Genomic DNA, 246 nt, shown 5'->3' with positions numbered 1-246 from the left:
TGATGTATTGTGTTCGTTGACTTTTGGTTCATTCCAAAAGTCTTCGGACTTAGATAATTTTACAAGTGTCGGCGCTCTCGGACCGAAAATAAGAAGACAACTAAGAAGAAAAAGAGAAAGAAGCTAATAGTGGAAAGTATTCTTCTTCAAAGAAGGAACAAAAATTTTACAAGTGTTGAAAAATTTCCTAAGTCCAAAAAATTTTCTAAGTCCAGAAAATTTTCTAAGTCCCACAAAATGGAACAT

This window comes from Anopheles funestus (assembly GCF_943734845.2).
Source record: "Anopheles funestus chromosome X unlocalized genomic scaffold, idAnoFuneDA-416_04 X_unloc_30, whole genome shotgun sequence".
NCBI classification, from domain to species: Eukaryota; Metazoa; Arthropoda; class Insecta; order Diptera; family Culicidae; genus Anopheles; species Anopheles funestus.
Note: the sequence above shows the minus strand (reverse complement) of the source record.